This window comes from Engystomops pustulosus, chromosome 7 (assembly GCF_040894005.1).
Source record: "Engystomops pustulosus chromosome 7, aEngPut4.maternal, whole genome shotgun sequence".
NCBI classification, from domain to species: Eukaryota; Metazoa; Chordata; class Amphibia; order Anura; family Leptodactylidae; genus Engystomops; species Engystomops pustulosus.
In genome coordinates, this window is record NC_092417.1 from 136,765,553 (window position 1) to 136,787,885 (window position 22,333).

The 22,333-nt window shown below is 54.2% G+C and overlaps 14 non-coding genes across 14 annotated transcripts; all 14 read right to left on the minus strand.

Moving 5' to 3' along the window:
* Window positions 1-740: 740 nt before the first annotated feature.
* TRNAD-GUC (transfer RNA aspartic acid (anticodon GUC)) lies at window positions 741-812 on the minus strand. The gene has a single exon. It is a non-coding gene; the product is annotated as a tRNA-Asp (tRNA).
* Window positions 813-2,861: 2,049 nt separating this feature from the next.
* Window positions 2,862-2,933, minus strand: TRNAD-GUC (transfer RNA aspartic acid (anticodon GUC)). The gene has a single exon. It is a non-coding gene; the product is annotated as a tRNA-Asp (tRNA).
* Window positions 2,934-3,568: 635 nt separating this feature from the next.
* Window positions 3,569-3,640, minus strand: TRNAD-GUC (transfer RNA aspartic acid (anticodon GUC)). Its single transcript has one exon. It is a non-coding gene; the product is annotated as a tRNA-Asp (tRNA).
* Window positions 3,641-7,104: 3,464 nt separating this feature from the next.
* On the minus strand, window positions 7,105-7,176 carry TRNAD-GUC (transfer RNA aspartic acid (anticodon GUC)). The gene has a single exon. It is a non-coding gene; the product is annotated as a tRNA-Asp (tRNA).
* Window positions 7,177-9,225: 2,049 nt separating this feature from the next.
* On the minus strand, window positions 9,226-9,297 carry TRNAD-GUC (transfer RNA aspartic acid (anticodon GUC)). Its single transcript has one exon. It is a non-coding gene; the product is annotated as a tRNA-Asp (tRNA).
* A 635-nt stretch (window positions 9,298-9,932) lies between these two features.
* On the minus strand, window positions 9,933-10,004 carry TRNAD-GUC (transfer RNA aspartic acid (anticodon GUC)). The gene has a single exon. It is a non-coding gene; the product is annotated as a tRNA-Asp (tRNA).
* A 635-nt stretch (window positions 10,005-10,639) lies between these two features.
* Window positions 10,640-10,711, minus strand: TRNAD-GUC (transfer RNA aspartic acid (anticodon GUC)). The gene has a single exon. It is a non-coding gene; the product is annotated as a tRNA-Asp (tRNA).
* Window positions 10,712-12,053: 1,342 nt separating this feature from the next.
* On the minus strand, window positions 12,054-12,125 carry TRNAD-GUC (transfer RNA aspartic acid (anticodon GUC)). Its single transcript has one exon. It is a non-coding gene; the product is annotated as a tRNA-Asp (tRNA).
* Window positions 12,126-12,760: 635 nt separating this feature from the next.
* On the minus strand, window positions 12,761-12,832 carry TRNAD-GUC (transfer RNA aspartic acid (anticodon GUC)). Its single transcript has one exon. It is a non-coding gene; the product is annotated as a tRNA-Asp (tRNA).
* Window positions 12,833-13,467: 635 nt separating this feature from the next.
* Window positions 13,468-13,539, minus strand: TRNAD-GUC (transfer RNA aspartic acid (anticodon GUC)). The gene has a single exon. It is a non-coding gene; the product is annotated as a tRNA-Asp (tRNA).
* Window positions 13,540-16,292: 2,753 nt separating this feature from the next.
* TRNAD-GUC (transfer RNA aspartic acid (anticodon GUC)) lies at window positions 16,293-16,364 on the minus strand. Its single transcript has one exon. It is a non-coding gene; the product is annotated as a tRNA-Asp (tRNA).
* A 2,049-nt stretch (window positions 16,365-18,413) lies between these two features.
* On the minus strand, window positions 18,414-18,485 carry TRNAD-GUC (transfer RNA aspartic acid (anticodon GUC)). Its single transcript has one exon. It is a non-coding gene; the product is annotated as a tRNA-Asp (tRNA).
* Window positions 18,486-19,827: 1,342 nt separating this feature from the next.
* On the minus strand, window positions 19,828-19,899 carry TRNAD-GUC (transfer RNA aspartic acid (anticodon GUC)). The gene has a single exon. It is a non-coding gene; the product is annotated as a tRNA-Asp (tRNA).
* Window positions 19,900-20,534: 635 nt separating this feature from the next.
* TRNAD-GUC (transfer RNA aspartic acid (anticodon GUC)) lies at window positions 20,535-20,606 on the minus strand. The gene has a single exon. It is a non-coding gene; the product is annotated as a tRNA-Asp (tRNA).
* Between the last annotated feature and the right edge of the window lie 1,727 nt (window positions 20,607-22,333).

Here is a 22,333-nt window from a genome sequence, read left to right on the forward strand (position 1 = left end):
AAGCAAGACTCGGGCGAGAAAAAATGCAAAGCTCTCCCCGTCGGGGAATAGAACCCCGGTCTCCCGCGTGACAGACGGGGATACTCACCACTATACTAACGAGGAACAAGCTGCTGGCAGGGGCCTGTCGCGCTGCGGCCAAAGTCGAGCTGCTTGCGACCCCCCAGCAAGGCCTCTTTCCATGCACCTCTGAAATCAAAGGGGGTTGAAAGCAAACAAACGGCGGCAGTTGATGGAAATGGCATTCAGCTGAATGAATGACTGACATCCTCCGACAAAGACGGGACCTCTTGGAAAGTATGACGGAAAGATCGGGCAGTCTCCGGGCAGATGCCATTGCTCTTGGGATCTCTAGGGGTTCGGCCGGTTGTGCACCTCCTCAGATCTTCTGCCACCCTGAAAACAGCTCCTAAAGAGGATATCTGGAGTCCTCTTATTAGCCAAGTGGTCTGAAGAAAATCTCAAGTCTGACCATTTCAGCACACTGTTTCTTTTGCGCCGAAGGAAAAGTGGCGGTGCCGAGTCATTCCTAGGGATGAGGCGGTGCTTTTATAGGTGAAACCAACCTGCTACTGTCGGCGCTACGTGAACGAGGAGCTGGCGAGCGGCCAAGCTTCTCGGTATCAAACGGAAAGCTCGACTTCCTGAGGTGGGACCATGTCCAAGAAGGAACTGTGAGGACAGTCTTGGGAAAGAGCTCCGCACGAAAGCAAGACTCGGGCGAGAAAAAATGCAAAGCTCTCCCCGTCGGGGAATCGAACCCCGGTCTCCCGCGTGACAGGCGGGGATACTCACCACTATACTAACGAGGAACAAGCTGCTGGCAGGGGCCTGTCGCGCTGCGGCCAAAGTCGAGCTGCTTGCGACCCCCCAGCAAGGCCTCTTTCCATGCACCTCTGAAATCAAAGGGGGTTGAAAGCAAACAAACGGCGGCAGTTGATGGAAATGGCATTCAGCTGAATGAATGACTGACATCCTCCGACAAAGACGGGACCTCTTGGAAAGTATGACGGAAAGATCGGGCAGTCTCCGGGCAGATGCCATTGCTCTTGGGATCTCTAGGGGTTCGGCCGGTTGTGTACCTCCTCAGATCTTCTGCCACCCTGAAAACAGCTCCTAAAGAGGATATCTGGAGTCCTCTTATTAGCCAAGTGGTCTGAAGAAAATCTCAAGTCTGACCATTTCAGCACACTGTTTCTTTTGCGCCGAAGGAAAAGTGGCGGTGCCGAGTCATTCCTAGGGATGAGGCGGTGCTTTTATAGGTGAAACCAACCTGCTACTGTCGGCGCTACGTGAACGAGGAGCTGGCGAGCGGCCAAGCTTCTCGGTATCAAACGGAAAGCTCGACTTCCTGAGGTGGGACCATGTCCAAGAAGGAACTGTGAGGACAGTCTTGGGAAAGAGCTCCGCACGAAAGCAAGACTCGGGCGAGAAAAAATGCAAAGCTCTCCCCGTCGGGGAATCGAACCCCGGTCTCCCGCGTGACAGGCGGGGATACTCACCACTATACTAACAAGGAACAAGCTGCTGGCAGGGGCCTGTCGCGCTGCGGCCAAAGTCGAGCTGCTTGCGACCCCCCAGCAAGGCCTCTTTCCATGCACCTCTGAAATCAAAGGGGGTTGAAAGCAAACAAACGGCGGCAGTTGATGGAAATGGCATTCAGCTGAATGAATGACTGACATCCTCCGACAAAGACGGGACCTCTTGGAAAGTATGACGGAAAGATCGGGCAGTCTCCGGGCAGATGCCATTGCTCTTGGGATCTCTAGGGGTTCGGCCGGTTGTGCACCTCCTCAGATCTTCTGCCACCCTGAAAACAGCTCCTAAAGAGGATATCTGGAGTCCTCTTATTAGCCAAGTGGTCTGAAGAAAATCTCAAGTCTGACCATTTCAGCACACTGTTTCTTTTGCGCCGAAGGAAAAGTGGCGGTGCCGAGTCATTGCTAGGGATGAGGCGGTGCTTTTATAGGTGAAACCAACCTGCTACTGTCGGCGCTACGTGAACGAGGAGCTGGCGAGCGGCCAAGCTTCTCGGTATCAAACGGAAAGCTCGACTTCCTGAGGTGGGACCATGTCCAAGAAGGAACTGTGAGGACAGTCTTGGGAAAGAGCTCCGCACGAAAGCAAGACTCGGGCGAGAAAAAATGCAAAGCTCTCCCCGTCGGGGAATAGAACCCCGGTCTCCCGCGTGACAGGCGGGGATACTCACCACTATACTAACGAGGAACAAGCTGCTGGCAGGGGCCTGTCGCGCTGCGGCCAAAGTCGAGCTGCTTGCGACCCCCCAGCAAGGCCTCTTTCCATGCACCTCTGAAATCAAAGGGGGTTGAAAGCAAACAAACGGCGGCAGTTGATGGAAATGGCATTCAGCTGAATGAATGACTGACATCCTCCGACAAAGACGGGACCTCTTGGAAAGTATGACGGAAAGATCGGGCAGTCTCCGGGCAGATGCCATTGCTCTTGGGATCTCTAGGGGTTCGGCCGGTTGTGCACCTCCTCAGATCTTCTGCCACCCTGAAAACAGCTCCTAAAGAGGATATCTGGAGTCCTCTTATTAGCCAAGTGGTCTGAAGAAAATCTCAAGTCTGACCATTTCAGCACACTGTTTCTTTTGCGCCGAAGGAAAAGTGGCGGTGCCGAGTCATTGCTAGGGATGAGGCGGTGCTTTTATAGGTGAAACCAACCTGCTACTGTCGGCGCTACGTGAACGAGGAGCTGGCGAGCGGCCAAGCTTCTCGGTATCAAACGGAAAGCTCGACTTCCTGAGGTGGGACCATGTCCAAGAAGGAACTGTGAGGACAGTCTTGGGAAAGAGCTCCGCTCGAAAGCAAGACTCGGGCGAGAAAAAATGCAAAGCTCTCCCCGTCGGGGAATCGAACCCCGGTCTCCCGCGTGACAGGCGGGGATACTCACCACTATACTAACGAGGAACAAGCTGCTGGCAGGGGCCTGTCGCGCTGCGGCCAAAGTCGAGCTGCTTGCGACCCCCCAGCAAGGCCTCTTTCCATGCACCTCTGAAATCAAAGGGGGTTGAAAGCAAACAAACGGCGGCAGTTGATGGAAATGGCATTCAGCTGAATGAATGACTGACATCCTCCGACAAAGACGGGACCTCTTGGAAAGTATGACGGAAAGATCGGGCAGTCTCCGGGCAGATGCCATTGCTCTTGGGATCTCTAGGGGTTCGGCCGGTTGTGCACCTCCTCAGATCTTCTGCCACCCTGAAAACAGCTCCTAAAGAGGATATCTGGAGTCCTCTTATTAGCCAAGTGGTCTGAAGAAAATCTCAAGTCTGACCATTTCAGCACACTGTTTCTTTTGCGCCGAAGGAAAAGTGGCGGTGCCGAGTCATTCCTAGGGATGAGGCGGTGCTTTTATAGGTGAAACCAACCTGCTACTGTCGGCGCTACGTGAACGAGGAGCTGGCGAGCGGCCAAGCTTCTCGGTATCAAACGGAAAGCTCGACTTCCTGAGGTGGGACCATGTCCAAGAAGGAACTGTGAGGACAGTCTTGGGAAAGAGCTCCGCACGAAAGCAAGACTCGGGCGAGAAAAAATGCAAAGCTCTCCCCGTCGGGGAATCGAACCCCGGTCTCCCGCGTGACAGGCGGGGATACTCACCACTATACTAACGAGGAACAAGCTGCTGGCAGGGGCCTGTCGCGCTGCGGCCAAAGTCGAGCTGCTTGCAACCCCCCAGCAAGGCCTCTTTCCATGCACCTCTGAAATTAAAGGGGGTTGAAAGCAAACAAACGGCGGCAGTTGATGGAAATGGCATTCAGCTGAATGAATGACTGACATCCTCCGACAAAGACGGGACCTCTTGGAAAGTATGACGGAAAGATCGGGCAGTCTCCGGGCAGATGCCATTGCTCTTGGGATCTCTAGGGGTTCGGCCGGTTGTGCACCTCCTCAGATCTTCTGCCACCCTGAAAACAGCTCCTAAAGAGGATATCTGGAGTCCTCTTATTAGCCAAGTGGTCTGAAGAAAATCTCAAGTCTGACCATTTCAGCACACTGTTTCTTTTGCGCCGAAGGAAAAGTGGCGGTGCCGAGTCATTCCTAGGGATGAGGCGGTGCTTTTATAGGTGAAACCAACCTGCTACTGTCGGCGCTACGTGAACGAGGAGCTGGCGAGCGGCCAAGCTTCTCGGTATCAAACGGAAAGCTCGACTTCCTGAGGTGGGACCATGTCCAAGAAGGAACTGTGAGGACAGTCTTGGGAAAGAGCTCCGCACGAAAGCAAGACTCGGGCGAGAAAAAATGCAAAGCTCTCCCCGTCGGGGAATAGAACCCCGGTCTCCCGCGTGACAGACGGGGATACTCACCACTATACTAACGAGGAACAAGCTGCTGGCAGGGGCCTGTCGCGCTGCGGCCAAAGTCGAGCTGCTTGCGACCCCCCAGCAAGGCCTCTTTCCATGCACCTCTGAAATCAAAGGGGGTTGAAAGCAAACAAACGGCGGCAGTTGATGGAAATGGCATTCAGCTGAATGAATGACTGACATCCTCCGACAAAGACGGGACCTCTTGGAAAGTATGACGGAAAGATCGGGCAGTCTCCGGGCAGATGCCATTGCTCTTGGGATCTCTAGGGGTTCGGCCGGTTGTGCACCTCCTCAGATCTTCTGCCACCCTGAAAACAGCTCCTAAAGAGGATATCTGGAGTCCTCTTATTAGCCAAGTGGTCTGAAGAAAATCTCAAGTCTGACCATTTCAGCACACTGTTTCTTTTGCGCCGAAGGAAAAGTGGCGGTGCCGAGTCATTCCTAGGGATGAGGCGGTGCTTTTATAGGTGAAACCAACCTGCTACTGTCGGCGCTACGTGAACGAGGAGCTGGCGAGCGGCCAAGCTTCTCGGTATCAAACGGAAAGCTCGACTTCCTGAGGTGGGACCATGTCCAAGAAGGAACTGTGAGGACAGTCTTGGGAAAGAGCTCCGCACGAAAGCAAGACTCGGGCGAGAAAAAATGCAAAGCTCTCCCCGTCGGGGAATAGAACCCCGGTCTCCCGCGTGACAGACGGGGATACTCACCACTATACTAACGAGGAACAAGCTGCTGGCAGGGGCCTGTCGCGCTGCGGCCAAAGTCGAGCTGCTTGTGTCCCCCCAGCAAGGCCTCTTTCCATGCACCTCTGAAATCAAAGGGGGTTGAAAGCAAACAAACGGCGGCAGTTGATGGAAATGGCATTCAGCTGAATGAATGACTGACATCCTCCGACAAAGACGGGACCTCTTGGAAAGTATGACGGAAAGATCAGGCAGTCTCCGGGCAGATGCCATTGCTCTTGGGATCTCTAGGGGTTCGGCCGGTTGTGCACCTCCTCAGATCTTCTGCCACCCTGAAAACAGCTCCTAAAGAGGATATCTGGAGTCCTCTTATTAGCCAAGTGGTCTGAAGAAAATCTCAAGTCTGACCATTTCAGCACACTGTTTCTTTTGCGCCGAAGGAAAAGTGGCGGTGCCGAGTCATTCCTAGGGATGAGGCGGTGCTTTTATAGGTGAAACCAACCTGCTACTGTCGGCGCTACGTGAACGAGGAGCTGGCGAGCGGCCAAGCTTCTCGGTATCAAACGGAAAGCTCGACTTCCTGAGGTGGGACCATGTCCAAGAAGGAACTGTGAGGACAGTCTTGGGAAAGAGCTCCGCACGAAAGCAAGACTCGGGCGAGAAAAAATGCAAAGCTCTCCCCGTCGGGGAATAGAACCCCGGTCTCCCGCGTGACAGACGGGGATACTCACCACTATACTAACGAGGAACAAGCTGCTGGCAGGGGCCTGTCGCGCTGCGGCCAAAGTCGAGCTGCTTGCGACCCCCCCAGCAAGGCCTCTTTCCATGCACCTCTGAAATCAAAGGGGGTTGAAAGCAAACAAACGGCGGCAGTTGATGGAAATGGCATTCAGCTGAATGAATGACTGACATCCTCCGACAAAGACGGGACCTCTTGGAAAGTATGACGGAAAGATCGGGCAGTCTCCGGGCAGATGCCATTGCTCTTGGGATCTCTAGGGGTTCGGCCGGTTGTGCACCTCCTCAGATCTTCTGCCACCCTGAAAACAGCTCCTAAAGAGGATATCTGGAGTCCTCTTATTAGCCAAGTGGTCTGAAGAAAATCTCAAGTCTGACCATTTCAGCACACTGTTTCTTTTGCGCCGAAGGAAAAGTGGCGGTGCCGAGTCATTCCTAGGGATGAGGCGGTGCTTTTATAGGTGAAACCAACCTGCTACTGTCGGCGCTACGTGAACGAGGAGCTGGCGAGCGGCCAAGCTTCTCGGTATCAAACGGAAAGCTCGACTTCCTGAGGTGGGACCATGTCCAAGAAGGAACTGTGAGGACAGTCTTGGGAAAGAGCTCCGCACGAAAGCAAGACTCGGGCGAGAAAAAATGCAAAGCTCTCCCCGTCGGGGAATAGAACCCCGGTCTCCCGCGTGACAGACGGGGATACTCACCACTATACTAACGAGGAACAAGCTGCTGGCAGGGGCCTGTCGCGCTGCGGCCAAAGTCGAGCTGCTTGCGACCCCCCAGCAAGGCCTCTTTCCATGCACCTCTGAAATCAAAGGGGGTTGAAAGCAAACAAACGGCGGCAGTTGATGGAAATGGCATTCAGCTGAATGAATGACTGACATCCTCCGACAAAGACGGGACCTCTTGGAAAGTATGACGGAAAGATCGGGCAGTCTCCGGGCAGATGCCATTGCTCTTGGGATCTCTAGGGGTTCGGCCGGTTGTGCACCTCCTCAGATCTTCTGCCACCCTGAAAACAGCTCCTAAAGAGGATATCTGGAGTCCTCTTATTAGCCAAGTGGTCTGAAGAAAATCTCAAGTCTGACCATTTCAGCACACTGTTTCTTTTGCGCCGAAGGAAAAGTGGCGGTGCCGAGTCATTCCTAGGGATGAGGCGGTGCTTTTATAGGTGAAACCAACCTGCTACTGTCGGCGCTACGTGAACGAGGAGCTGGCGAGCGGCCAAGCTTCTCGGTATCAAACGGAAAGCTCGACTTCCTGAGGTGGGACCATGTCCAAGAAGGAACTGTGAGGACAGTCTTGGGAAAGAGCTCCGCACGAAAGCAAGACTCGGGCGAGAAAAAATGCAAAGCTCTCCCCGTCGGGGAATCGAACCCCGGTCTCCCGCGTGACAGGCGGGGATACTCACCACTATACTAACGAGGAACAAGCTGCTGGCAGGGGCCTGTCGCGCTGCGGCCAAAGTCGAGCTGCTTGCGACCCCCCAGCAAGGCCTCTTTCCATGCACCTCTGAAATCAAAGGGGGTTGAAAGCAAACAAACGGCGGCAGTTGATGGAAATGGCATTCAGCTGAATGAATGACTGACATCCTCCGACAAAGACGGGACCTCTTGGAAAGTATGACGGAAAGATCGGGCAGTCTCCGGGCAGATGCCATTGCTCTTGGGATCTCTAGGGGTTCGGCCGGTTGTGTACCTCCTCAGATCTTCTGCCACCCTGAAAACAGCTCCTAAAGAGGATATCTGGAGTCCTCTTATTAGCCAAGTGGTCTGAAGAAAATCTCAAGTCTGACCATTTCAGCACACTGTTTCTTTTGCGCCGAAGGAAAAGTGGCGGTGCCGAGTCATTCCTAGGGATGAGGCGGTGCTTTTATAGGTGAAACCAACCTGCTACTGTCGGCGCTACGTGAACGAGGAGCTGGCGAGCGGCCAAGCTTCTCGGTATCAAACGGAAAGCTCGACTTCCTGAGGTGGGACCATGTCCAAGAAGGAACTGTGAGGACAGTCTTGGGAAAGAGCTCCGCACGAAAGCAAGACTCGGGCGAGAAAAAATGCAAAGCTCTCCCCGTCGGGGAATCGAACCCCGGTCTCCCGCGTGACAGGCGGGGATACTCACCACTATACTAACAAGGAACAAGCTGCTGGCAGGGGCCTGTCGCGCTGCGGCCAAAGTCGAGCTGCTTGCGACCCCCCAGCAAGGCCTCTTTCCATGCACCTCTGAAATCAAAGGGGGTTGAAAGCAAACAAACGGCGGCAGTTGATGGAAATGGCATTCAGCTGAATGAATGACTGACATCCTCCGACAAAGACGGGACCTCTTGGAAAGTATGACGGAAAGATCGGGCAGTCTCCGGGCAGATGCCATTGCTCTTGGGATCTCTAGGGGTTCGGCCGGTTGTGCACCTCCTCAGATCTTCTGCCACCCTGAAAACAGCTCCTAAAGAGGATATCTGGAGTCCTCTTATTAGCCAAGTGGTCTGAAGAAAATCTCAAGTCTGACCATTTCAGCACACTGTTTCTTTTGCGCCGAAGGAAAAGTGGCGGTGCCGAGTCATTGCTAGGGATGAGGCGGTGCTTTTATAGGTGAAACCAACCTGCTACTGTCGGCGCTACGTGAACGAGGAGCTGGCGAGCGGCCAAGCTTCTCGGTATCAAACGGAAAGCTCGACTTCCTGAGGTGGGACCATGTCCAAGAAGGAACTGTGAGGACAGTCTTGGGAAAGAGCTCCGCACGAAAGCAAGACTCGGGCGAGAAAAAATGCAAAGCTCTCCCCGTCGGGGAATAGAACCCCGGTCTCCCGCGTGACAGGCGGGGATACTCACCACTATACTAACGAGGAACAAGCTGCTGGCAGGGGCCTGTCGCGCTGCGGCCAAAGTCGAGCTGCTTGCGACCCCCCAGCAAGGCCTCTTTCCATGCACCTCTGAAATCAAAGGGGGTTGAAAGCAAACAAACGGCGGCAGTTGATGGAAATGGCATTCAGCTGAATGAATGACTGACATCCTCCGACAAAGACGGGACCTCTTGGAAAGTATGACGGAAAGATCGGGCAGTCTCCGGGCAGATGCCATTGCTCTTGGGATCTCTAGGGGTTCGGCCGGTTGTGCACCTCCTCAGATCTTCTGCCACCCTGAAAACAGCTCCTAAAGAGGATATCTGGAGTCCTCTTATTAGCCAAGTGGTCTGAAGAAAATCTCAAGTCTGACCATTTCAGCACACTGTTTCTTTTGCGCCGAAGGAAAAGTGGCGGTGCCGAGTCATTGCTAGGGATGAGGCGGTGCTTTTATAGGTGAAACCAACCTGCTACTGTCGGCGCTACGTGAACGAGGAGCTGGCGAGCGGCCAAGCTTCTCGGTATCAAACGGAAAGCTCGACTTCCTGAGGTGGGACCATGTCCAAGAAGGAACTGTGAGGACAGTCTTGGGAAAGAGCTCCGCTCGAAAGCAAGACTCGGGCGAGAAAAAATGCAAAGCTCTCCCCGTCGGGGAATCGAACCCCGGTCTCCCGCGTGACAGGCGGGGATACTCACCACTATACTAACGAGGAACAAGCTGCTGGCAGGGGCCTGTCGCGCTGCGGCCAAAGTCGAACTGCTTGCGACCCCCCAGCAAGGCCTCTTTCCATGCACCTCTGAAATCAAAGGGGGTTGAAAGCAAACAAACGGCGGCAGTTGATGGAAATGGCATTCAGCTGAATGAATGACTGACATCCTCCGACAAAGACGGGACCTCTTGGAAAGTATGACGGAAAGATCGGGCAGTCTCCGGGCAGATGCCTTTGCTCTTGGGATCTCTAGGGGTTCGGCCGGTTGTGCACCTCCTCAGATCTTCTGCCACCCTGAAAACAGCTCCTAAAGAGGATATCTGGAGTCCTCTTATTAGCCAAGTGGTCTGAAGAAAATCTCAAGTCTGACCATTTCAGCACACTGTTTCTTTTGCGCCGAAGGAAAAGTGGCGGTGCCGAGTCATTCCTAGGGATGAGGCGGTGCTTTTATAGGTGAAACCAACCTGCTACTGTCGGCGCTACGTGAACGAGGAGCTGGCGAGCGGCCAAGCTTCTCGGTATCAAACGGAAAGCTCGACTTCCTGAGGTGGGACCATGTCCAAGAAGGAACTGTGAGGACAGTCTTGGGAAAGAGCTCCGCACGAAAGCAAGACTCGGGCGAGAAAAAATGCAAAGCTCTCCCCGTCGGGGAATCGAACCCCGGTCTCCCGCGTGACAGGCGGGGATACTCACCACTATACTAACGAGGAACAAGCTGCTGGCAGAGGCCTGTCGCGCTGCGGCCAAAGTCGAGCTGCTTGCAACCCCCCAGCAAGGCCTCTTTCCATGCACCTCTGAAATCAAAGGGGGTTGAAAGCAAACAAACGGCGGCAGTTGATGGAAATGGCATTCAGCTGAATGAATGACTGACATCCTCCGACAAAGACGGGACCTCTTGGAAAGTATGACGGAAAGATCGGGCAGTCTCCGGGCAGATGCCATTGCTCTTGGGATCTCTAGGGGTTCGGCCGGTTGTGCACCTCCTCAGATCTTCTGCCACCCTGAAAACAGCTCCTAAAGAGGATATCTGGAGTCCTCTTATTAGCCAAGTGGTCTGAAGAAAATCTCAAGTCTGACCATTTCAGCACACTGTTTCTTTTGCGCCGAAGGAAAAGTGGCGGTGCCGAGTCATTCCTAGGGATGAGGCGGTGCTTTTATAGGTGAAACCAACCTGCTACTGTCGGCGCTACGTGAACGAGGAGCTGGCGAGCGGCCAAGCTTCTCGGTATCAAACGGAAAGCTCGACTTCCTGAGGTGGGACCATGTCCAAGAAGGAACTGTGAGGACAGTCTTGGGAAAGAGCTCCGCACGAAAGCAAGACTCGGGCGAGAAAAAATGCAAAGCTCTCCCCGTCGGGGAATCGAACCCCGGTCTCCCGCGTGACAGGCGGGGATACTCACCACTATACTAACGAGGAACAAGCTGCTGGCAGAGGCCTGTCGCGCTGCGGCCAAAGTCGAGCTGCTTGCAACCCCCCAGCAAGGCCTCTTTCCATGCACCTCTGAAATCAAAGGGGGTTGAAAGCAAACAAACGGCGGCAGTTGATGGAAATGGCATTCAGCTGAATGAATGACTGACATCCTCCGACAAAGACGGGACCTCTTGGAAAGTATGACGGAAAGATCGGGCAGTCTCCGGGCAGATGCCATTGCTCTTGGGATCTCTAGGGGTTCGGCCGGTTGTGCACCTCCTCAGATCTTCTGCCACCCTGAAAACAGCTCCTAAAGAGGATATCTGGAGTCCTCTTATTAGCCAAGTGGTCTGAAGAAAATCTCAAGTCTGACCATTTCAGCACACTGTTTCTTTTGCGCCGAAGGAAAAGTGGCGGTGCCGAGTCATTGCTAGGGATGAGGCGGTGCTTTTATAGGTGAAACCAACCTGCTACTGTCGGCGCTACGTGAACGAGGAGCTGGCGAGCGGCCAAGCTTCTCGGTATCAAACGGAACGCTCGACTTCCTGACGTGGGACCATGTCCAAGAAGGAACTGTGAGGACAGTCTTGGGAAAGAGCTCCGCACGAAAGCAAGACTCGGGCGAGAAAAAATGCAAAGCTCTCCCCGTCGGGGAATAGAACCCCGGTCTCCCGCGTGACAGGCGGGGATACTCACCACTATACTAACGAGGAACAAGCTGCTGGCAGGGGCCTGTCGCGCTGCGGCCAAAGTCGAGCTGCTTGCGACCCCCCAGCAAGGCCTCTTTTCATGCACCTCTGAAATCAAAGGGGGTTGAAAGCAAACAAACGGCGGCAGTTGATGGAAATGGCATTCAGCTGAATGAATGACTGACATCCTCCGACAAAGACGGGACCTCTTGGAAAGTATGACGGAAAGATCGGGCAGTCTCCGGGCAGATGCCATTGCTCTTGGGATCTCTAGGGGTTCGGCCGGTTGTGCACCTCCTCAGATCTTCTGCCACCCTGAAAACAGCTCCTAAAGAGGATATCTGGAGTCCTCTTATTAGCCAAGTGGTCTGAAGAAAATCTCAAGTCTGACCATTTCAGCACACTGTTTCTTTTGCGCCGAAGGAAAAGTGGCGGTGCCGAGTCATTGCTAGGGATGAGGCGGTGCTTTTATAGGTGAAACCAACCTGCTACTGTCGGCGCTACGTGAACGAGGAGCTGGCGAGCGGCCAAGCTTCTCGGTATCAAACGGAAAGCTCGACTTCCTGAGGTGGGACCATGTCCAAGAAGGAACTGTGAGGACAGTCTTGGGAAAGAGCTCCGCACGAAAGCAAGACTCGGGCGAGAAAAAATGCAAAGCTCTCCCCGTCGGGGAATCGAACCCCGGTCTCCCGCGTGACAGGCGGGGATACTCACCACTATACTAACGAGGAACAAGCTGCTGGCAGGGGCCTGTCGCGCTGCGGCCAAAGTCGAGCTGCTTGCGACCCCCCAGCAAGGCCTCTTTCCATGCACCTCTGAAATCAAAGGGGGTTGAAAGCAAACAAACGGCGGCAGTTGATGGAAATGGCATTCAGCTGAATGAATGACTGACATCCTCCGACAAAGACGGGACCTCTTGGAAAGTATGACGGAAAGATCGGGCAGTCTCCGGGCAGATGCCATTGCTCTTGGGATCTCTAGGGGTTCGGCCGGTTGTGCACCTCCTCAGATCTTCTGCCACCCTGAAAACAGCTCCTAAAGAGGATATCTGGAGTCCTCTTATTAGCCAAGTGGTCTGAAGAAAATCTCAAGTCTGACCATTTCAGCACACTGTTTCTTTTGCGCCGAAGGAAAAGTGGCGGTGCCGAGTCATTCCTAGGGATGAGGCGGTGCTTTTATAGGTGAAACCAACCTGCTACTGTCGGCGCTACGTGAACGAGGAGCTGGCGAGCGGCCAAGCTTCTCGGTATCAAACGGAAAGCTCGACTTCCTGAGGTGGGACCATGTCCAAGAAGGAACTGTGAGGACAGTCTTGGGAAAGAGCTCCGCACGAAAGCAAGACTCGGGCGAGAAAAAATGCAAAGCTCTCCCCGTCGGGGAATCGAACCCCGGTCTCCCGCGTGACAGGCGGGGATACTCACCACTATACTAACGAGGAACAAGCTGCTGGCAGGGGCCTGTCGCGCTGCGGCCAAAGTCGAGCTGCTTGCGACCCCCCAGCAAGGCCTCTTTCCATGCACCTCTGAAATCAAAGGGGGTTGAAAGCAAACAAACGGCGGCAGTTGATGGAAATGGCATTCAGCTGAATGAATGACTGACATCCTCCGACAAAGACGGGACCTCTTGGAAAGTATGACGGAAAGATCGGGCAGTCTCCGGGCAGATGCCATTGCTCTTGGGATCTCTAGGGGTTCGGCCGGTTGTGCACCTCCTCAGATCTTCTGCCACCCTGAAAACAGCTCCTAAAGAGGATATCTGGAGTCCTCTTATTAGCCAAGTGGTCTGAAGAAAATCTCAAGTCTGACCATTTCAGCACACTGTTTCTTTTGCGCCGAAGGAAAAGTGGCGGTGCCGAGTCATTCCTAGGGATGAGGCGGTGCTTTTATAGGTGAAACCAACCTGCTACTGTCGGCGCTACGTGAATGAGGAGCTGGCGAGCGGCCAAGCTTCTCGGTATCAAACGGAAAGCTCGACTTCCTGAGGTGGGACCATGTCCAAGAAGGAACTGTGAGGACAGTCTTGGGAAAGAGCTCCGCACGAAAGCAAGACTCGGGCGAGAAAAAATGCAAAGCTCTCCCCGTCGGGGAATCGAACCCCGGTCTCCCGCGTGACAGGCGGGGATACTCACCACTATACTAACGAGGAACAAGCTGCTGGCAGGGGCCTGTCGCGCTGCGGCCAAAGTCGAGCTGCTTGCGACCCCCCAGCAAGGCCTCTTTCCATGCACCTCTGAAATCAAAGGGGGTTGAAAGCAAACAAACGGCGGCAGTTGATGGAAATGGCATTCAGCTGAATGAATGACTGACATCCTCCGACAAAGACGGGACCTCTTGGAAAGTATGACGGAAAGATCGGGCAGTCTCCGGGCAGATGCCATTGCTCTTGGGATCTCTAGGGGTTCGGCCGGTTGTGCACCTCCTCAGATCTTCTGCCACCCTGAAAACAGCTCCTAAAGAGGATATCTGGAGTCCTCTTATTAGCCAAGTGGTCTGAAGAAAATCTCAAGTCTGACCATTTCAGCACACTGTTTCTTTTGCGCCGAAGGAAAAGTGGCGGTGCCGAGTCATTCCTAGGGATGAGGCGGTGCTTTTATAGGTGAAACCAACCTGCTACTGTCGGCGCTACGTGAACGAGGAGCTGGCGAGCGGCCAAGCTTCTCGGTATCAAACGGAAAGCTCGACTTCCTGAGGTGGGACCATGTCCAAGAAGGAACTGTGAGGACAGTCTTGGGAAAGAGCTCCGCACGAAAGCAAGACTCGGGCGAGAAAAAATGCAAAGCTCTCCCCGTCGGGGAATCGAACCCCGGTCTCCCGCGTGACAGGCGGGGATACTCACCACTATACTAATGAGGAACATGCTGCTGGCAGGGGCCTGTCGCGCTGCGGCCAAAGTCGAGCTGCTTGCGACCCCCCAGCAAGGCCTCTTTCCATGCACCTCTGAAATCAAAGGGGGTTGAAAGCAAACAAACGGCGGCAGTTGATGGAAATGGCATTCAGCTGAATGAATGACTGACATCCTCCGACAAAGACGGGACCTCTTGGAAAGTATGACGGAAAGATCGGGCAGTCTCCGGGCAGATGCCATTGCTCTTGGGATCTCTAGGGGTTCGGCCGGTTGTGCACCTCCTCAGATCTTCTGCCACCCTGAAAACAGCTCCTAAAGAGGATATCTGGAGTCCTCTTATTAGCCAAGTGGTCTGAAGAAAATCTCAAGTCTGACCATTTCAGCACACTGTTTCTTTTGCGCCGAAGGAAAAGTGGCGGTGCCGAGTCATTGCTAGGGATGAGGCGGTGCTTTTATAGGTGAAACCAACCTGCTACTGTCGGCGCTACGTGAACGAGGAGCTGGCGAGCGGCCAAGCTTCTCGGTATCAAACGGAAAGCTCGACTTCCTGAGGTGGGACCATGTCCAAGAAGGAACTGTGAGGACAGTCTTGGGAAAGAGCTCCGCACGAAAGCAAGACTCGGGCGAGAAAAAATGCAAAGCTCTCCCCGTCGGGGAATCGAACCCCGGTCTCCCGCGTGAGGCGGGGATACTCACCACTATACTAACGAGGAACAAGCTGCTGGCAGGGGCCTGTCGCGCTGCGGCCAAAGTCGAGCTGCTTGCGACCCCCCCAGCAAGGCCTCTTTCCATGCACCTCTGAAATCAAAGGGGGTTGAAAGCAAACAAACGGCGGCAGTTGATGGAAATGGCATTCAGCTGAATGAATGACTGACATCCTCCGACAAAGACGGGACCTCTTGGAAAGTATGACGGAAAGATCGGGCAGTCTCCGGGCAGATGCCATTGCTCTTGGGATCTCTAGGGGTTCGGCCGGTTGTGCACCTCCTCAGATCTTCTACCACCCTGAAAACAGCTCCTAAAGAGGATATCTGGAGTCCTCTTATTAGCCAAGTGGTCTGAAGAAAATCTCAAGTCTGACCATTTCAGCACACTGTTTCTTTTGCGCCGAAGGAAAAGTGGCGGTGCCGAGTCATTGCTAGGGATGAGGCGGTGCTTTTATAGGTGAAACCAACCTGCTACTGTCGGCGCTACGTGAACGAGGAGCTGGCGAGCGGCCAAGCTTCTCGGTATCAAACGGAAAGCTCGACTTCCTGAGGTGGGACCATGTCCAAGAAGGAACTGTGAGGACAGTCTTGGGAAAGAGCTCCGCACGAAAGCAAGACTCGGGCGAGAAAAAATGCAAAGCTCTCCCCGTCGGGGAATCGGACCCCGGTCTCCCGCGTGAGGCGGGGATACTCACCACTATACTAACGAGGAACAAGCTGCTGGCAGGGGCCTGTCGCGCTGCGGACAAAGTCGAGCTGCTTGCGACCCCCCAGCAAGGCCTCTTTCCATGCACCTCTGAAATCAAAGGGGGTTGAAAGCAAACAAACGGCGGCAGTTGATGGAAATGGCATTCAGCTGAATGAAGGACTGACATCCTCCGACAAAGACGGGACCTCTTGGAAAGTATGACGGAAAGATCGGGCAGTCTCCGGGCAGATGCCATTGCTCTTGGGATCTCTAGGGGTTCGGCCGGTTGTGCACCTCCTCAGATCTTCTGCCACCCTGAAAACAGCTCCTAAAGAGGATATCTGGAGTCCTCTTATTAGCCAAGTGGTCTGAAGAAAATCTCAAGTCTGACCATTTCAGCACACTGTTTCTTTTGCGCCGAAGGAAAAGTGGCGGTGCCGAGTCATTCCTAGGGATGAGGCGGTGCTTTTATAGGTGAAACCAACCTGCTACTGTCGGCGCTACGTGAACGAGGAGCTGGCGAGCGGCCAAGCTTCTCGGTATCAAACGGAAAGCTCGACTTCCTGAGGTGGGACCATGTCCAAGAAGGAACTGTGAGGACAGTCTTGGGAAAGAGCTCCGCACGAAAGCAAGACTCGGGCGAGAAAAAATGCAAAGCTCTCCCCGTCGGGGAATCGAACCCCGGTCTCCCGCGTGACAGGCGGGGATACTCACCACTATACTAACGAGGAACAAGCTGCTGGCAGGGGCCTGTCGCGCTGCGGCCAAAGTCGAGCTGCTTGCGACCCCCCAGCAAGGCCTCTTTCCATGCACCTCTGAAATCAAAGGGGGTTGAAAGCAAACAAACGGCGGCAGTTGATGGAAATGGCATTCAGCTGAATGAATGACTGACATCCTCCGACAAAGACGGGACCTCTTGGAAAGTATGACGGAAAGATCGGGCAGTCTCCGGGCAGATGCCATTGCTCTTGGGATCTCTAGGGGTTCGGCCGGTTGTGCACCTCCTCAGATCTTCTGCCACCCTGAAAACAGCTCCTAAAGAGGATATCTGGAGTCCTCTTATTAGCCAAGTGGTCTGAAGAAAATCTCAAGTCTGACCATTTCAGCACACTGTTTCTTTTGCGCCGAAGGAAAAGTGGCGGTGCCGAGTCATTGCTAGGGATGAGGCGGTGCTTTTATAGGTGAAACCAACCTGCTACTGTCGGCGCTACGTGAACGAGGAGCTGGCGAGCGGCCAAGCTTCTCGGTATCAAACGGAAAGCTCGACTTCCTGAGGTGGGACCATGTCCAAGAAGGAACTGTGAGGACAGTCTTGGGAAAGAGCTCCGCACGAAAGCAAGACTCGGGCGAGAAAAAATGCAAAGCTCTCCCCGTCGGGGAATAGAACCCCGGTCTCCCGCGTGACAGGCGGGGATACTCACCACTATGCTAACGAGGAACAAGCTGCTGGCAGGGGCCTGTCGCGCTGCGGCCAAAGTCGAGCTGCTTGCGACCCCCCAGCAAGGCCTCTTTCCATGCACCTCTGAAATCAAAGGGGGTTGAAAGCAAACAAACGGCGGCAGTTGATGGAAATGGCATTCAGCTGAATGAATGACTGACATCCTCCGACAAAGACGGGACCTCTTGGAAAGTATGACGGAAAGATCGGGCAGTCTCCGGGCAGATGCCATTGCTCTTGGGATCTCTAGGGGTTCGGCCGGTTGTGCACCTCCTCAGATCTTCTGCCACCCTGAAAACAGCTCCTAAAGAGGATATCTGGAGTCCTCTTATTAGCCAAGTGGTCTGAAGAAAATCTCAAGTCTGACCATTTCAGCACACTGTTTCTTTTGCGCCGAAGGAAAAGTGGCGGTGCCGAGTCATTCCTAGGGATGAGGCGGTGCTTTTATAGGTGAAACCAACCTGCTACTGTCGGCGCTACGTGAACGAGGAGCTGGCGAGCGGCCAAGCTTCTCGGTATCAAACGGAAAGCTCGAGTTCCTGAGGTGGGACCATGTCCAAGAAGGAACTGTGAGGACAGTCTTGGGAAAGAGCTCCGCACGAAAGCAAGACTCGGGCGAGAAAAAATGCAAAGCTCTCCCCGTCGGGGAATCGAATCCCGGTCTCCCGCGTGACAGGCGGGGATACTCACCACTATACTAACGAGGAACAAGCTGCTGGCAGGGGCCTGTCGCGCTGCGGCCAAAGTCGAGCTGCTTGCGACCCCCCAGCAAGGCCTCTTTCCATGCAACTCTGAAATCAAAGGTGGTTGAAAGCAAACAAACGGCGGCAGTTGATGGAAATGGCATTCAGCTGAATGAATGACTGACATCCTCCGACAAAGACGGGACCTCTTGGAAAGTATGACGGAAAGATCGGGCAGTCTCCGGGCAGATGCCATTGCTCTTGGGATCTCTAGGGGTTCGGCCGGTTGTGCACCTCCTCAGATCTTCTGCCACCCTGAAAACAGCTCCTAAAGAGGATATCTGGAGTCCTCTTATTAGCCAAGTGGTCTGAAGAAAATCTCAAGTCTGACCATTTCAGCACACTGTTTCTTTTGCGCCGAAGGAAAAGTGGCGGTGCCGAGTCATTCCTAGGGATGAGGCGGTGCTTTTATAGGTGAAACCAACCTGCTACTGTCGGCGCTACGTGAACGAGGAGCTGGCGAGCGGCCAAGCTTCTCGGTATCAAACGGAAAGCTCGACTTCCTGAGGTGGGACCATGTCCAAGAAGGAACTGTGAGGACAGTCTTGGGAAAGAGCTCCGCACGAAAGCAAGACTCGGGCGAGAAAAAATGCAAAGCTCTCCCCGTCGGGGAATCGAACCCCGGTCTCCCGCGTGACAGGCGGGGATACTCACCACTATACTAACGAGGAACAAGCTGCTGGCAGGGGCCTGTCGCGCTGCTGCCAAAGTCGAGCTGCTTGCGACCCCCCAGCAAGGCCTCTTTCCATGCACCTCTGAAATCAAAGGGGGTTGAAAGCAAACAAACGGCGGCAGTTGATGGAAATGGCATTCAGCTGAATGAATGACTGACATCCTCCGACAAAGACGGGACCTCTTGGAAAGTATGACGGAAAGATCGGGCAGTCTCCGGGCAGATGCCATTGCTCTTGGGATCTCTAGGGGTTCGGCCGGTTGTGCACCTCCTCAGATCTTCTGCCACCCTGAAAACAGCTCCTAAAGAGGATATCTGGAGTCCTCTTATTAGCCAAGTGGTCTGAAGAAAATCTCAAGTCTGACCATTTCAGCACACTGTTTCTTTTGCGCCGAAGGAAAAGTGGCGGTGCCGAGTCATTCCTAGGGATGAGGCGGTGCTTTTATAGGTGAAACCAACCTGCTACTGTCGGCGCTACGTGAACGAGGAGCTGGCGAGCGGCCAAGCTTCTCGGTATCAAACGGAAAGCTCGACTTCCTGAGGTGGGACCATGTCCAAGAAGGAACTGTGAGGACAGTCTTGGGAAAGAGCTCCGCACGAAAGCAAGACTCGGGCGAGAAAAAATGCAAAGCTCTCCCCGTCGGGGAATAGAACCCCGGTCTCCCGCGTGACAGACGGGGATACTCACCACTATACTAACGAGGAACAAGCTGCTGGCAGGGGCCTGTCGCGCTGCGGCCAAAGTCGAGCTGCTTGCGACCCCCCAGCAAGGCCTCTTTCCATGCACCTCTGAAATCAAAGGGGGTTGAAAGCAAACAAACGGCGGCAGTTGATGGAAATGGCATTCAGCTGAATGAATGACTGACATCCTCCGACAAAGACGGGACCTCTTGGAAAGTATGACGGAAAGATCGGGCAGTCTCCGGGCAGATGCCATTGCTCTTGGGATCTCTAGGGGTTCGGCCGGTTGTGCACCTCCTCAGATCTTCTGCCACCCTGAAAACAGCTCCTAAAGAGGATATCTGGAGTCCTCTTATTAGCCAAGTGGTCTGAAGAAAATCTCAAGTCTGACCATTTCAGCACACTGTTTCTTTTGCGCCGAAGGAAAAGTGGCGGTGCCGAGTCATTCCTAGGGATGAGGCGGTGCTTTTATAGGTGAAACCAACCTGCTACTGTCGGCGCTACGTGAACGAGGAGCTGGCGAGCGGCCAAGCTTCTCGGTATCAAACGGAAAGCTCGACTTCCTGAGGTGGGACCATGTCCAAGAAGGAACTGTGAGGACAGTCTTGGGAAAGAGCTCCGCACGAAAGCAAGACTCGGGCAAGAAAAAATGCAAAGCTCTCCCCGTCGGGGAATCGAACCCCGGTCTCCCGCGTGACAGGCGGGGATACTCACCACTATACTAACGAGGAACAAGCTGCTGGCAGGGGCCTGTCGCGCTGCGGCCAAAGTCGAGCTGCTTGCGACCCCCCAGCAAGGCCTCTTTCCATGCACCTCTGAAATCAAAGGGGGTTGAAAGCAAACAAACGGCGGCAGTTGATGGAAATGGCATTCAGCTGAATGAATGACTGACATCCTCCGACAAAGACGGGACCTCTTGGAAAGTATGACGGAAAGATCGGGCAGTCTCCGGGCAGATGCCATTGCTCTTGGGATCTCTAGGGGTTCGGCCGGTTGTGCACCTCCTCAGATCTTCTGCCACCCTGAAAACAGCTCCTAAAGAGGATATCTGGAGTCCTCTTATTAGCCAAGTGGTCTGAAGAAAATCTCAAGTCTGACCATTTCAGCACACTGTTTCTTTTGCGCCGAAGGAAAAGTGGCGGTGCCGAGTCATTCCTAGGGATGAGGCGGTGCTTTTATAGGTGAAACCAACCTGCTACTGTCGGCGCTACGTGAACGAGGAGCTGGCGAGCGGCCAAGCTTCTCGGTATCAAACGGAAAGCTCGACTTCCTGAGGTGGGACCATGTCCAAGAAGGAACTGTGAGGACAGTCTTGGGAAAGAGCTCCGCACGAAAGCAAGACTCGGGCGAGAAAAAATGCAAAGCTCTCCCCGTCGGGGAATCGAACCCCGGTCTCCCGCGTGACAGGCGGGGATACTCACCACTATACTAACGAGGAACAAGCTGCTGGCAGGGGCCTGTCGCGCTGCGGCCAAAGTCGAGCTGCTTGCGACCCCCCAGCAAGGCCTCTTTCCATGCACCTCTGAAATCAAAGGGGGTTGAAAGCAAACAAACGGCGGCAGTTGATGGAAATGGCATTCAGCTGAATGAATGACTGACATCCTCCGACAAAGACGGGACCTCTTGGAAAGTATGACGGAAAGATCGGGCAGTCTCCGGGCAGATGCCATTGCTCTTGGGATCTCTAGGGGTTCGGCCGGTTGTGCACCTCCTCAGATCTTCTGCCACCCTGAAAACAGCTCCTAAAGAGGATATCTGGAGTCCTCTTATTAGCCAAGTGGTCTGAAGAAAATCTCAAGTCTGACCATTTCAGCACACTGTTTCTTTTGCGCCGAAGGAAAAGTGGCGGTGCCGAGTCATTCCTAGGGATGAGGCGGTGCTTTTATAGGTGAAACCAACCTGCTACTGTCGGCGCTACGTGAACGAGGAGCTGGCGAGCGGCCAAGCTTCTCGGTATCAAACGGAAAGCTCGACTTCCTGAGGTGGGACCATGTCCAAGAAGGAACTGTGAGGACAGTCTTGGGAAAGAGCTCCGCACGAAAGCAAGACTCGGGCGAGAAAAAATGCAAAGCTCTCCCCGTCGGGGAATCGAATCCCGGTCTCCCGCGTGACAGGCGGGGATACTCACCACTATACTAACGAGGAACAAGCTGCTGGCAGGGGCCTGTCGCGCTGCGGCCAAAGTCGAGCTGCTTGCGACCCCCCAGCAAGGCCTCTTTCCATGCAACTCTGAAATCAAAGGGGGTTGAAAGCAAACAAACGGCGGCAGTTGATGGAAATGGCATTCAGCTGAATGAATGACTGACATCCTCCGACAAAGACGGGACCTCTTGGAAAGTATGACGGAAAGATCGGGCAGTCTCCGGGCAGATGCCATTGCTCTTGGGATCTCTAGGGGTTCGGCCGGTTGTGCACCTCCTCAGATCTTCTGCCACCCTGAAAACAGCTCCTAAAGAGGATATCTGGAGTCCTCTTATTAGCCAAGTGGTCTGAAGAAAATCTCAAGTCTGACCATTTCAGCACACTGTTTCTTTTGCGCCGAAGGAAAAGTGGCGGTGCCGAGTCATTCCTAGGGATGAGGCGGTGCTTTTATAGGTGAAACCAACCTGCTACTGTCGGCGCTACGTGAACGAGGAGCTGGCGAGCGGCCAAGCTTCTCGGTATCAAACGGAAAGCTCGACTTCCTGAGGTGGGACCATGTCCAAGAAGGAACTGTGAGGACAGTCTTGGGAAAGAGCTCCGCACGAAAGCAAGACTCGGGCGAGAAAAAATGCAAAGCTCTCCCCGTCGGGGAATAGAACCCCGGTCTCCCGCGTGACAGACGGGGATACTCACCACTATACTAACGAGGAACAAGCTGCTGGCAGGGGCCTGTCGCGCTGCGGCCAAAGTCGAGCTGCTTGCGACCCCCCAGCAAGGCCTCTTTCCATGCACCTCTGAAATCAAAGGGGGTTGAAAGCAAACAAACGGCGGCAGTTGATGGAAATGGCATTCAGCTGAATGAATGACTGACATCCTCCGACAAAGACGGGACCTCTTGGAAAGTATGACGGAAAGATCGGGCAGTCTCCGGGCAGATGCCATTGCTCTTGGGATCTCTAGGGGTTCGGCCGGTTGTGCACCTCCTCAGATCTTCTGCCACCCTGAAAACAGCTCCTAAAGAGG